At 35.8% G+C, this 14,536-nt stretch overlaps 1 protein-coding gene across 50 annotated transcripts in view; it reads right to left on the reverse strand.

The window, feature by feature from the left end:
- STAU2 (staufen double-stranded RNA binding protein 2) overlaps positions 1–14,536 on the reverse strand; it is a 368,761-nt gene that overhangs the window by 123,382 nt on the left and 230,843 nt on the right. The gene's annotated exons all lie outside the window — the stretch shown is intronic.

Below are 14,536 nucleotides of genomic sequence, written 5' to 3' on the forward strand. Positions count from 1 at the left end.
GAAGCTAGAAAAAAATAAATTCCCCCATCTGAAGAATAGAAAACCAATCAAGAAAAAAAAATGAACAGATCCTCACAAGGATCTGTGAGACCATAACAAATGATTTAATATTTGTATCATCAGTGATCAAAAAGGAAAAGAGACAGTGGGTGGAGTTGAGAAAGAATCTAAAATAATGGCTATTAATGTATTTCATTAGAAAATATAAATGTACACCTTTAAGAATTTAGGCAATCCACAACAGGATAAATATAAAGAAATCCACTTAAAAACATATTATGAAACTTTGGAAAGTTAAAAACAAAAATCTTGGGAGCAGAAAAATCCATGAGAGAAAAATCCCCTGAACTATGGAGGTAAAACAGTTACAATGACAGCAGTGTCAGAAATAACTGGCACATTTTTTCAACTGTTGAAAGAACTGTCAACTGCAGAATTTTATATCCAGATGGGGCTGGCGCTGTGGCACAGTGGCTTAACACCCTGGCCTGAAGCACTGGCATCCCATATGGGCACCAGTTCTAGTCCCGACTGCTCCTCTTCTGATCCAGATCTCTGCTGTGGCCTGGGAAAGCAGAAGATGACCCAAGTCCTTGGGCCCCTACACCTGCGTGGGAGACCTGGAGGAAGCTCCTGGCTCCTGGATTCGGATTGGTGCAGCGGCAGTCATTGCGGCCATCTGGGGAGTGAACCAGCAGATGGAAGACCTCTCTCTCTGTCTCTACCTCTCTCTGGAACTCTGTCTTTCAAATAAATAAAATAAATCTTTAGAAAAAAGAATTTTATATCCAGCAAAAATATCCTTAAGGAATTGAAGGGGAACCCAAAACATTATCAAATGAAAAGAAACAGAGTTTGTTGCCAGCATACTTACCCTAAAACAATGGCCAAAGTTCAGTTCTTGAAACAAAGGAAATGAAAAAAAGCAGGAATCTTGAAAACTCCATAAGGAAGGAAAAGCAAGCATAGAAAATAATAAAAATATTGCTAAACACAACAGACTTTCCTTGTTTTCCTGAACTTTATAAATTATGTTGGACATCTGAAGCAAAAATCTAACACTGACGTGGCTCTCAGTGTACGTGGAGGAAATACTGTTGACAATTGTAAACAGAGACACATTGCTGAGAAGAGCACAGTACAACTTCTGTGATACTTATCAAGAAGCATGGCCTAATTGAATCATGAGAAAACATTACAAAAAGTCAAATTCAAGATCCTTCTACAAAATAAGTGATCAATATTCTTCAAGAGTGTGAGTGAAAAGACAAAGAACTATTACTTGATCGGAAGAGACTTGGGGCAAAATCTGAATAAGATCTGTAGATTAGTTAATGATATTGTATCACTGTTAGCTTCCTGACATTGTACTAATATTATATTGTTATAGAACTGTGCACTGGTGGGTGTTTAACCTAGCAGCTAAAATACTTGCATCCCACATCAAAGTACCTAAATTTGATACCCAGCTCCAGCTCCTAACTCCAACCCTCTGCTAATGCACACCCTGTGAGGCAGCAGGTTTGGCTCAAGTAGTTGGGTCCCCATTACCCATGTAGCAGACCTATAGTTGGGTCCCCGTTACCCATGTAGCAGACCTGGATGGAGTTCCCAGCTCCCAGCTTTGACATGGTCCAGACCAAGCCATTACATTCGCTAATTAATTCATTCATTCTCTCTCCCTCTCTAATAAATTTTTAAAATTACAAAAAACAATAAATGTTAACCTTAAACAGTACTATTTTTCCACTTTTCTGAAATTCTAGTATTATTAAGAGCTAATTATAATTAAAATAAATAAAATCCTTAATGTGATCTTAGGATTAAAGTGACTTGAAAAAAGCCAAGAGCCTATTAGAGTAGATAACAAACAAGTCTTTCTATTAATATCAGTTATTTATATTAAAGGAACATTCATATAATAAGACAGGAATCAATTGAGACTAAATTTTCTCTTAATTACAAAAATAAAGTCATGGGGACAGAAAAGTTATTTGAAGAGAATTTAGTCAAAATTTCCCAAATTTGATGAAAATAATAAACATACAGATTTCAGAAAGCATGAGATTACATTTATCTGAATAATAGTTCCCAAAATACATGCCCAAGTAGGCTAACCTCTAATACCTTGAATGTGACTTTATTTGAAAACAGAGTCTTAGCAAATATAACTAAACAAAGGATTTCAGGATGAGATTATCTTGGATTAGGGTAATCCCTACATTCAATAACAAGTTTCCTTTCAAGAGCAAAGAAAATGCAGACACAGAGAAGACCACGTGACGATGGAGGTGGAGACTGGAATGATGAATCTCCGGCCAATGAACATCAAGAATTTCCAGCAGGCACAAGAAGCTAGAACAGAGGTATGGAATGGATTCTTCCTCAGACGCTCTGGAAGGAATCAATCCTGCAAACACTGATGTCATACCTCTGGTCTCCAGAACATGACAAGACAATCAGTTACAATAATTGTGATTGTGACACACAATCAATTATGCAATAACATGTAGGAAACTTACAGTTTTTCCCCCTACTTTGAATTCTCTTCTTTGGAAAGATGCCAAGATTACCAGTACGTTAGTGGGCCAATTCAATAGACATTTAAACGAACTGGTAAAGTTCTAGATTCTGGTAATGCAAGAATGAATTCACTGGATAAAGCCTCTTGCAGACATTAAAACAAAATAAAGGAAAAACTTTCAAAGGCAGTGGATATGATAAAAAAAAATTGGGTAAATACAGAGGCAGAGTTTTCCTTTGAAAAACTAAAGCTAGATGAAGTAAGAACTGTGAGTTGATAGCTTTCTGTTGTCTGAGTGTTTGCGACACTTGTACTGGTAGAAAATTGCAGTCCTACCAGCTGCAGACAGAGGAGCTAGACATTTAGGGAAGAAATTTTAGAAGCATATGAGAGCCGCTGAATATATCTGAATATAAACTCTAACCAAATCATAGCTGGTTGCTAAACTTCACATGCACAAGGAGACCCCAAAAGGCCCAAAATAGCAGAAAGAAGTGAGAACTGGTTGAGCTTTGAAATTTTGCCATTTTTTTGGACTGAGTGCGCTTTCTAATTTGCATGCAGCTTAAATGACAGAAAGTTAGAACTTTTCTATCCTGAAATATCAGTGGGTCTGAAGCTGGCAGATGAATTGGAAGTCAGGAGGTTGTGGGGGAGGTGATGTTGGAAACTAAGAAAGGCCAAAAGCATAGCCTCCAAAATCTGACACAAACTCAGCCTAAATAATTTGCTTACAGCTACATTATGTAGGCACAGGGGAGTTCACGAAAGAAAGCCACAGTAGAAAGGCAAAAGACACGACTGAAGATATCAGTCAAGGGTTGTCAACATGGGGAAGACAAAGCCTAGAGTTTTGATTCAGGCAACTGACCTATTAGATAAAAAAAACAAAAGCAAAAAATCACTCTGTGGAAAAAGAGATGATCTTGCATCATTACAACACGCTATGCACAATGTTCAATTTCCAAACAAAAAACAAAGACCTGCAAAACTCAGGAAAGGATGATCCACCTTAACCCGATTCCTACTGGGACCATATGTTGGAGTTAGCTGACAAAAACCCAAAGCAGCTATTGTAAAGATGTCAAAGAACTGAAGGAAAATATAACCCCAATACACACACACACATAAATATATATATAAATGTAAGTATACATAAAACATATATATAAATGTAAGTATACATAAATCTCAGCAAAGAAAGGATACTATTTAAAAACTCAAATTGAAATGCTAGATGTGAAAAATACAGTAACTAAAATGTAAAATTTCTTATACGGGGTCCAAAATAATTAGAGAAGACTCAGGGAAGAATCAGTAAACTTGAAGATGATCAACAGAAACTGCATAATACAAAAGATTAAAGAAAAATAAAGACAGTCTCAGAGACCCATGGAACAACATCAAGAGTTTTAACATGTGTTAAAGGGGAGGAGAGAGAAAAACGGTACAACATTAAAAAAAAAAGGTGGCTTAAAATTTGTCTTATAGATCTACTAAACTAAATGAATCCTAAGCTCAATTAAAAACATTCCCACATTCAGCACAAAGTAGCAAAAGCTGAGGATACACAGAATATATTGATAGCAGGTAGATAAAATACAACATAATACAAAACATGGTACTGAAAAAACTGGCTACTCTACTAGAAAACAAATGAATATCACCCCTTATATCACACACAAAAAATTAACTTCAAGTAGATATCAACATTAAACATAAAAGCTAAAACCATAAAATGTCTATAAAATAAAAACATAAGAGAAAATCTCTGTGATCTTGAGGTAGTCGGTGATTTCTTAGGTAACATCAAAAAGTCATAAACCCTAAGGAAAAGATGGACATTTTTACTTCATCAAAATTGAAAATTTCTGTTTTTCTAAGATCACAGTAAAATAATGAAAAGGCAAGCCACAGGCAGAGAGATAATATTTGTAATGCAAATACCTTGTATTCAGAATATAAAGAACTCATATAAATCAACAAGAAAAAAGTGGACACCATTCACAAAGATACACAAATAACTAAATAAGCACATAAAAAGAGGTTCATATCACTTGTCATGGGTGAGATAGATGACATACTACTCTACCCACAGTAGAATAAGACAGATCATAGTAATAGATGGAACATGACTAGACTAGTAGGAATGTAATGACTGAGATTTTCTTATAAAATTATATGTACACTTACCATGTGATCCAGTAACTCCACTCCAAGGTATTTTTCAAAGAGAAATGGAAACATGTCTGCACAAAATCTTGTGCATGAACGTTCACAAACAGCTTTATTCATAAAGACCTCAAACTGACAGCCACCCAAATCATCTATCAGCAGGTAAATAATAAACAAGTTGTGGTAGATATCCATACAATGGATTAGTATTTAGCAATAAAAAGGAATCCCCTGGCATTATATAAAACATACATGAATCTCAAGAACATAACACTGAATAAAAAAAGTCAGACACAAAACTTTGTATACTGTATAATTCCATTTATATGAAATTCCTAACAAGGCACAACTAATCTTTAGTGCCAGGAGGGATAGATTATGGTTGTCTGATACCAAAGGAGGTAAGAAAAACCAACTGCAAAGGGGCACAAGGAACTTGTTTGCAGTATTGGAAATTACATGGCTGTATGATGGTATTACATGGCTATATGGTATTGGTAGTTACATGGCTATATGCATTTTTTGAAAATGCATAAGACTGTACAATGTTTTGTTGTAGGTAAATTTTACCTCAATCATGTTGATTTAAACATTTTAAAAGTGTAGTTCCCAGGGCCAGTGTTGTGGTACAGAGGGTAAAAGCTATCACCCATTTGGGTGTTGGTTTGTGTCCCAGATGCTCCACTTCTGATCCAGCTCCCTGCTAATGGCCCGAGAAAAGCAGCAGAAGATGGCCCAAGTTGTTGGGCTCCTGCCACCCATGCAGAAAACCCAGAAGTTGTTCCTGGTTCCTGGCTCCTGGCTTCCGCCTGGCCCAACCCCAGCCATCGCAGCCATCTGGAGAGTGAACCAGCGGAAGGAAGTTTCTGTCTGTCTCTGTAACTACTTCAAATAAATAATTTTTTTAAAAAGTGTAGTTCTCCTTGACACAAAAGTTGAAGACATTGTTATTGTTTATAAGTCTCAATTAATTATATCATAATTAATTTCCAAGTAACTGTTATTTCAGGAGCTTAATGCTATTTGAATTTGTAGTGTTTAGATGTAATTGGCTGCTTGTCTACTTGTCACCCTCCACCTCCCACACATTCCGAATCTAATGTTAGCTGAGAGCAGAAACCTTGACTGTCACATTCTTGCTGTACCCTCAGTGTCAACAGGTGTACCTGGTCCAAGGCAGGTGCTCAATACACAGACTAAAATAATAAATAAATAAATCCCTCATATGTTAGTACTCACTAAGAATCTCTCCAAGGCTTCTGTCCACTTTCCTTGGTCAAACTTAACTACTTTTACAGTTTCAACTCTATTCTGAAGACTCTCAAGTTTGTGTGTCCGATCCTCTGTTGCTGATCAACACACCCATTTCAACTGTTTATTGGACAACTCCAACTGAACGTCTCACAGGTAATTCAAATCCCACGTGTTTAAAATGAAACTCATGGGGTGAGGCGTTTGGCATAGTAGTTAAGACACTGCTTGCAACACCCACATTTCATATTGGAGTGCCTGGGTTTGAGTCTCAGCTCCACTCTTGATTCCAATTTCTTGCTAATGGGTACCCTGGGGGGCAGCAAGTGATGACTCAAGTAGTTGGGTCCCTGCCAGTCATGGAGGAGACCGGGTGAGCTCCTGGCTCCCAGGTTTGGCCTGACCCAATGCTGGCTGTTGTGGGCATTTGGGAAGTGAACCAGTGGATGGAGAATCTCTCCTCTGTCTCTCTGCCTTTCAAAATCAAAATAAGTAAATTCAAAAGTGGAACTCATGAATTTCCTCTACGTTTATTCATCTTGCCCACACTACAAGTAAAAACCTTTGTCTAAAACACCTCTCACCCCTATTACCATTCCTCAAACAGTCTCTGTTTACTCTCCAACACAAAGTAAATCTAGCTTCCACTCTGATCACAGGCGAAACAGAAATCAGCCCAAGAGATCACTTGATTTTCTCAACTGCACCTTACATGAACACACCCCAATCACCAATGCTCACTAACCCTGTCCTTATTTGGGTCTTTGTTATTTCTCTCCTGGATTCATGTAAAACAACTCTCATTTTTCCTTCTACTGTTCTATCCTCTAGTTCATCTTTCATATGGCTTAAAGAATTACCTTTCTGTAAACCAGTCATGTCACTGCCTTTTCAAAAATGTTAGCTCTGTGTAACAGTGAAAACAATTCAAATTCCCAATAAAAAGCATGCATCTCTTTAGCCTCACCAGTCACTTTCACTTTATGCATTTTCTGAAACACCTTGCCCTTTGGTATCTTCAGTACTTTGCTGCTCCTGCCTGGAGTTCCTTAAAACTTATTCTAATAATATTGTTAACCAGACTTCAATGCTTACTGGGTTACACACTCATTGACAATTATGTGCGGGAGGTATTACATCCATTATTTCTTGCAGATGCTACAAATCTTTACTAATAAGTTTTCTATCAAATTGTTGTGTAATGTTTGAACAGTGATTCCTGGAGTTGGGTGTAACTTGTGGTAGTGGTTTACCTTCTGTATATTGGTTTTATTTATCTGTTATTCCTCAGCTTGACCATAACTCCTCTTGTACCTAGTGTTTAGCATCCTACCCAGCATTTGTAGGCACTTAGTATTTATCCAGACTGAATTAAAAAAAAAAAAAAAACCCAAATCCTATTTCCTGTTCTTCAGTTAATTCTAATATTCAACAGGATAACATTCTGCAGCCCAATCAACTTTATATCTAATGCTTCACACACACTGAAATTACTGAAAATTGCTCGTAATTCACCATCTATTATCTACCTTTCCCTTCATAAGAGTTTTTCAAGCTGTGAATTGGTATCAAGTTCCAGCAATAATCCTTATGGTCTCAAATATTTCATCTAAGATTTGATTCTGAACTTCCCTTATACTCAAAAAAATGACAATGCTATAGATAAAAATAGTTTTGAAGTTTCCAAAGATCCATTTTCTCTGATCATTAACTTTACTTTTTGATGTGACTATGTTAAGAATGCAGAACTAGGGCTGGCTGCAGTGCCAGCATACCATATGGGCACTGGTTCAAATCCCGGATGCTCCACTTCCAATCCAGCTCTCTGCTATGGCCTGGGAAAGCAATGGAAGATGGCCCAAGCCCTTGGGCCCCTGCACCCATGTGGGAGACCCAGAGGAAGCTCCTGGCTCCTGGCTTCGGATCTGTGCAGCTCTGGCCATTGCAGTCAGTTGGGGAGTGAACCAGCAGATGGAAGACCTCTCTCTCTCTGTCTTTCCTTTCCTTTCCTTCTCCTCTGTGTAACTCTGACTTTCAAATAAATAAATCTTTAAAAAAAAAAAAAACAGAACTAACCAGAACCTAAAATATATCATGATTTAAAACCTAATAATTAATAATTTCATAACACAACGTTTTACTTATATAGTCCCAAATGTGTGTACACACATACAAAATTTTACCTCAGAAAAACCCCAAAGGTTCCTTACAGTTTAAAAGAGTCAGGACTCTTAAATGATTCTCACTCAGTTGTATATACAGATAAGGGCAGAAATAAACTTATTAATAAAATTTGCTACTAAAACAAATCAATATCCAGAAGACTCTGGACCACTACTACACACTAGTCCTACTGCAGGGATCAGTCTTCAAACATTATGTAATCGTGTGGTTCAAAATAAAATAAAGATTTGTAAACAAAAATGTACCAGACTCTTACGGGAAAAACGTATGTAAGGCTTACTTCACTATCTGATAGACAAGTCAGGCAGTGTCAGTTTCCTTCCCTTACTTATCCACAGAGCTCCTTACAAATGAAGCATGTTCCTGGTATGATAAAGCAACTTTTTTGAGTGTGCAAAAATCCTTTACATGCAGGTCCCTAGGGTGAGAAGAGAATAATACATAGGACATTTTTGCTGTTGTCATTTGTGTGTGTGTGTGTGTGCACAGGTGTCTCTTTAGATACAGTTATTAGCTGAACAGAGGACAAGGCAGGGATCATGACAACATGATTTAAAATGAGCTCAGGTACACAGCTGTCAGCCACCTGATGGGTACTACAATTAATCTTACATCATAAAGTACAAATCACCATAAATGGGATCATACTAAATGAGCAGTGCCTATTTTTAAGGATAGGTTAAATTTGTGAATGATTATTTCAAATATACTAAAAGACAAAAGCTAAAAAAAAATTTAAAAATAAAGTACAAATCACATCTTCGTACACCTTTTCTAGTCAAAGGAAACACAGCCCATCATCAGAAGAAAAATAATGTCTTATTTTCAAATAATTTCAAATAGTAGAATTCTCGAGTTGAAATTTCTTCTGATACAAACCGGAAAAGTTTATGTAGCAATAATGGACCACTTTACTCAAAGTCTGCTTGCTTCTTACCTGTGTCATTGTGACTTGTCACAGTATTTTTATGTGTATCATGATTTCTTTCTTCAAATGTAGTATTTTTCTCAACAGAGGTTAAAATTTCAGCAAAATAAGCTGATTCATAATTCCACTAGTTTCTAAAGAAGTACAATTATGTATTATTTAGTCTGGCTACCCCCAGGGGCTTGGACAGCATATGAAGGTTTAAAGATCTCAAACACAATAAGTCAGGGTGCATGCAATTGGGCTTCCCATTCGAAGATCAATTCTAAATTTTAGGGTCACTATTGGAAGAACAAACCTTCAGGAGAGTCCAAATACATACCAAATACATATCTTTCCAGGGTCTTTGGGAAGTAGTAGCGGCAAATTCAAGAGGGATTTTCAAGAAGTAACTTCAAATCTGAGGAACACTTGTTGACCCCATGCAAAAACCCACAAACTTGTTTTGTTCCTTATAGCTTAAATGATTTCCCATCAGGATAGACTACTATTTGTGTAACAGCCTACATGAAAAGCTGGGCTGCAAAGTGACATCATAAGTTATGTTTCAAGGACAAATTAAAAGAGAAGAGAAAACATTTCTAACTGGGAGATGTGTATGTATGAGGGTACTTCAAAAATTTATTTTGGTGCAAAGTATTTTGACATTTATTCACATGAGGGGTTCTTCAAAAAATTCATGGAAATGGATGTAATGAAAAATCTAAGCATAAATTTCAAAATGTTTTTGTACCAAAATAAACATACCGTTCAATTTCATTATTTCACGTACTATTTGAAGTACCTCTAGTATATGTATGATGTGTTTCTCTTTGTTCTCCTATTGGAAATCTACAAACTTGCAGTTACACTGGACCTTTTTTTTAAAAAAAAAAAAAAGACATCTCATTCTTAAAAACATAAGTTGTAATTAGCCTCTTTGGTAGTAAATATATGGATTATAAAACATGTGGCATAGGGATGATGAGAAAGGAAAAAGTTAATTCTTAAATCAACTGCCAACCTGCCCCATCTCAATGTAATCTATACCAACATCATATATTGTTAAAAAACATATTTAAAAGAAGGCTATAAGTACAAAATGCCAAATATAATCATAATTAATTTTACATATTAAATATTAAATTTCACATATTAAATTTCACAAAACGAGACATATCAGTTCAAATATATCAAGAGTAAATTATATTTGAGAAGAAAAATGTTAACTTCGGTAGCTATTCCCATCTTGCCAAGAATGGCACCATCATCTAAAATGTACAATAATGAAAAGCCCATCTATATAATATTCTTTGATTATTCTGAATGATAAATTAATATGGTTTAACTAAAACAGCTAAACACTTCTTTTGTTATTTATGTGAGGGGAAAAAAAACTAGTTTGTCATATTTTACTCTGAAGGTCTCACAAACGATTATGTTCAGTGACTGCTGGTTGTAAGGAAGGGAACAAAACAGCACACTGAGGTTAAATCCACTGTGAAAGGTTAATTTACTAAAGCAACTCAATTTCATTTCCAACCCAACCATCATCCTAATGATGCATTTTACCCAAGGAAAACCTTGTATTTACTAGTTGTGAAGACATTTCTAGTATGATAATACAAAAGCATATTAAAGTGTAAAAATTTAGAATGTAAAGTACAATACAAAAGAAAATCTTCCACTTTACAGCATCTCAAGAATGTCTTTCCCATATTTTCTTTAAAAAGATGAATGATTTTAAAGCACTGTGGCAGTATAATCAGAGTATCAAGGTGCATAACAAGGAAGTCTGAAACACTATATTAGGACTGAAATCTCCAATCCGTTTTTATGAAATGTACAGAAGTTACACCAGCAGACTGCACCAGACAAGTCTGAAGTTAACATAACTACTGAACACCTTTCTTCTTTAAAAAAAAAAAAAAAGTAAACACCAAAAAGGAAACCTGTTGAAGTGAAATGGACACTATGAGAAACAGTGACTTGATCGGCCCTTGTCCTGTTGATGAACAACTTAATACTTTATCCCTTTTAGTTCTTTTTTTTTGTTCTACTTAATATTATTGGTTGAACTCTTTATTGAACATAATAATTGAACACAATTATTCTTAGGTGTTTAAATTTAACTGAAAAGTAATCCCCATTAAATATAAGAGTGGGAATAAGAGAGGAAGGAGATGTACAATTTGGGACATGCTCAATCGGACTTGACCCAAACGGTAGAGTTAGAAATGTGCCAGGGGATTCCAATTCAATCCCATCAAGGTGGCATGTACCAATGCCATTACACTAGTCAAAGGGATCAGTTTCAGTTCACAACTGATCATAACGATAGGATTAAGAGTCAAAGAGATCACATAAACAAGACTAGTGTCTGCTAATACTAACTAACAGAATTAAAAAGGGAAAGAACAATCCAACATGGGAAGCAGGATACACAGTAGACTCATAGAATGGCAGATGTCCTAAACAGCACTCTGGCCTCAGAATCAGCCCTTAAGGCGTTCGGATCTAGCTGAAGAGCCCATGAGAGTATTTTAGGCATGGAAAGCCAAGACACTCTGGCAAAACAAACAAACAAACAAACAAACAACTAAATGAAAGATCTCCGTGAGTGAGATCCCAGTGGAAAGAACGGGCCATCAAAGGAGGTACCTTTCTCTGAAGGGAGGAGAGAACTTCCACTTTGACTATGACCTTGTCTAAATATGATCAGAGTTAGCAAACTCAAAAGGCCTCCATAGCCTTGGCAACTGATGATAAGAGCCTAGGGTGATTACTGATGCCATAAACAAGAGTGTCAATTGTTAAGTCAACAACAGGAGTCACTGTGCACTTACTCCCCATGTAGGATCTCTGTCCTTAATGTGTTGTACAATGTAAATTAATGCTATAACTAGTACTCAAACAGTACTTTACACTTTGTGTTTCTGTGTGGGTGCAAACTATTGAAATCTTTACTTAATATATACTAAATTGATCTTCTGTATATAAAGATAATTGAAAATGAATCTTGATGTGAATGGAATGGAGATGGAGTGGGAGATGGGAGGGTTGCAGGTGGGAGGGAAGTTATGGGGGGGAAAAGCCACTGTAATCCAAAAGCTGTACTTTGGAAATTTATATTTATTAAATAAAAGTTAAAAAATAAAAAAATTTTAAAAAAGTAAAAATAAGTTCTCTCTCTCTGTGTCTCTCCCTCTTCTCTCCAACTCTTTCAAATAAATAGACTAAATCTTTTTTTAAAAAAGAAGCAAAAGTTCACTTATAGCAGAGCTCCAAAAATGCTTATTTTTAATATATAAAATTTCAGCTGAGTCCGGGGAAGGGTAAAACAAACTACTGAACTACTGAAAATGTACAAGTGTGCAGTCACAATCTGTTCTGTGAAATCAGCTTTGTCAACAGTAACTGTTATTTCACTTACTTTACAGATTTAAACAAAAGAATGTGAACATACATCTATATTCTGGTGAATGAATTATCTTCTTGCAATTTATAAATTTCAAGTAAAGACAGGGTAATAAGAAAATTCAAAGTTAAAACATCTTTGCTTTCAATACAGTCACATATTTTTACTTTGTAATATAATGTAGCTGTCACATACAGTGGCTCAGGGAGGAATACGTCAAATTTCAATAGGCAAGGAAGGCCAAAGGAGGGTTTATACAATATTCAATAAGCAATATTAGCTTGTTAGGGTGCAACAAAATAAAAAAGTACTAGCCTAGAAACACAGAAAAAGAATTTATTATTCTTTAATTCCAAAAGTAACAGAATAGAAAATAAGCTACAAGCCGGTCCTATAATTTCTAAACTATAGGCCAATTAAAACATTTGAGAAACAGAAACAATCTACATGTTTTTATGCCAGGTAAATATAGCTGAAAGTTGCTTAGAAATAAAACTCCTAATGATGAGAAACCTCCTACCACGACATTATGAAGATGGGCTGTATGTAGGACAGGGCACCAAGCCACTTCCCACAGAGATGTGGCTCACTGCTCAGCTGCAGGTTGCAACTCATCAGCGATACAGAATTTCACATCAATACCAGGCCATTCAGCCAAAGAAGCACAGGAATGTCTTTAAACCATCTGTTTATATTCATCAGTCTGTAAAAATCACAGTATACAGCTCTGGAAATGCATAGCGTGCCCAAAAATAAGTGTATATTATCTCAGCATAAGCTTTTTAAAAGGCCTAAGCAGTCAGCCCTCTACTGAGGGAAGCAAACTCTGTATTTTGGCTAAAGTGAAGATATGTGGAAATTATAACTGCCATTGCCTATAACAAATAAAAACAAATTTAAAAAGCTATAGAAAGTGTTCTGGCAGCAAGATTGTGTCTACAATAATAACATCTCCAAGCAAAAATCAAGTCAGAGCTACAGTACAATATGTGCTTTGTTTCTACAAAAATGCAGCGTTACTCTCAGAGAGTTCTAAATGACTAGATTTGAAAGTAAGCAGCGAATTTATTTTCACCAGAGTTTATTGCTAATTCAGCCTATGTAGATTATAGACAAAGCTAAATATGACTTAGCTGTTCCCACTTCATATGAATCAAAGTCCTTTCTTTTTTAACAGTGATTTATTGTGATTCTTAAGGTAAACAATCAAAACAAACTCTAAAATTGTTAACTTGAAATTACGCATTTAAAATTTCAGGTGACACAGCCAATAACTGGTAACAGCTTCTTTAATTTCATATTATTAGTCCAATTAAAAACACTAACAACTATCTGGCAATAGATTTGAAAGAATCAGAAGAGCTCTGTGAAGGGGAGAAAAAGAAACCAAACATGCAAAACACCTCCAAAGAACATGTGATCTTCTTTCTTATTTTATAATCTAAACTTGTAAATTTTTTTTATAAATACATGATCACTCTACACAATACAGATCTTCTAAGCATTTCTAAAGGAAATTACAGTTTTTGGTCTTAAGGAATAAGACTAAGATGGAAAGGGTGGTGAAAACAGTGAAATCTGAGGAGGCAACATACTCTTTCTAACACACAAGCAAGCTGCAGTTCATCCAGTCAGGGTAGCAGTTACAGTTCAGTACATAATCTTCAAGGCAACTAAGAAACCAGGACATATGTACTTCCTCTCCCTGGGGTTAACAATTCTTTTCATTGCTCCATAAAGGAGTGTTGGTTTTTTGTGATTTTTTTTTCCAAAAAGAAACAACGAATAAATAGGGGGGAGCAAGGTTTCCATCCCCAAATTCACATACACAAATTAAGTTAAACTATAAGCTAGTTGTAGACTACCAAGTGAAACAGAATTTCAGATACCATCTGAGGCAGGTGCTACTCTACCTAGACAGTTCAGAACATGACCCAGTAAAACAAATACACATTATTATGCCTTAAACAACTAAAAAGCATTTCCTTATCAGTCACATATCAAGTTTAATGAACTCCTAAGCTTCTAGGATGTGTACCTTAATGGTGTACCTGAATCATAACTAACAAAAGAATGA

The sequence above is a fragment of the Oryctolagus cuniculus genome, chromosome 6 (assembly GCF_051225735.1).
Source record: "Oryctolagus cuniculus isolate XC-2025 breed Fujian yellow rabbit chromosome 6, ASM5122573v1, whole genome shotgun sequence".
Taxonomy (NCBI): Eukaryota; Metazoa; Chordata; class Mammalia; order Lagomorpha; family Leporidae; genus Oryctolagus; species Oryctolagus cuniculus.